This window comes from Chrysochloris asiatica, unplaced genomic scaffold, assembly GCF_000296735.1.
Source record: "Chrysochloris asiatica unplaced genomic scaffold, ChrAsi1.0 scaffold00048, whole genome shotgun sequence".
Taxonomy (NCBI): Eukaryota; Metazoa; Chordata; class Mammalia; order Afrosoricida; family Chrysochloridae; genus Chrysochloris; species Chrysochloris asiatica.
This window is the reverse complement of record NW_006408566.1, coordinates 5,885,045-5,885,867: the sequence shown is the minus strand read 5'-3', so window position 1 is coordinate 5,885,867 and position 823 is coordinate 5,885,045.

Genomic DNA, 823 nt, shown 5'->3' with positions numbered 1-823 from the left:
GAAGACTGCGGCCAGAAGGCAGGCTTGCAGAATGTGCCTTTTGGTTGTTTAAATGATTATAAATTCCTGAGTGTTTTGGTGTACATTTCCTCCCTCAAATAAATAAATAAATAAACAGAGGGAATAGAAGCAAATACTGTTGAATGATAATGCAAGGAGGGGATTTTAATCATTGCAATGAAACAATGAGTGTAAATCCGATATTCTTCCATGTAAACTATCATCCCATTTACAATAAAAAACAAAACAAAATAAAAAACTTAAATCTTCAAAAAAGAAAAAAAAGAACTGCAGAAAAATTCAGTCCTCAATTGCAATATTAAAGGATTCTAAGGGTAAAATACTGAAATATGCAGAAAGCATCAACAGAAGATTGAGAGAATATACAGTCACTGTAGCAAAAAGAATTGGTCGATGTTCAACCATTTCAAGAGGTAGCATACGATCAAGAACTGACAGTACTGAAGGAAGATGTCCAAGATACACTGAAGGCATTGGCAAAAAACAAGGCTTCAGGATCCGATGGAATACAAATTGAAATCTTTCAACAAACTGATGCCAAACTGGAGACAATCTCATCTGTGCCAAGAAATTTGGAAGACAGCTGCTTGGCCAAATAGTTGGCAGAGATCAATATTTGTGCTTGTGCCCATTTCAAAGATAGGTGACCCAACAGAATGCATAAATAATTGAACAATAGCATTAATATCACATGCAAGCAAAATTTTGCTGAAGATAATTTAAAAATGGCTGCTATAGTACATTGGCAGAAAACTGCCAGAAATTCAAGCTGGATTCAGAGGGGACGTGCTGATATTAGATG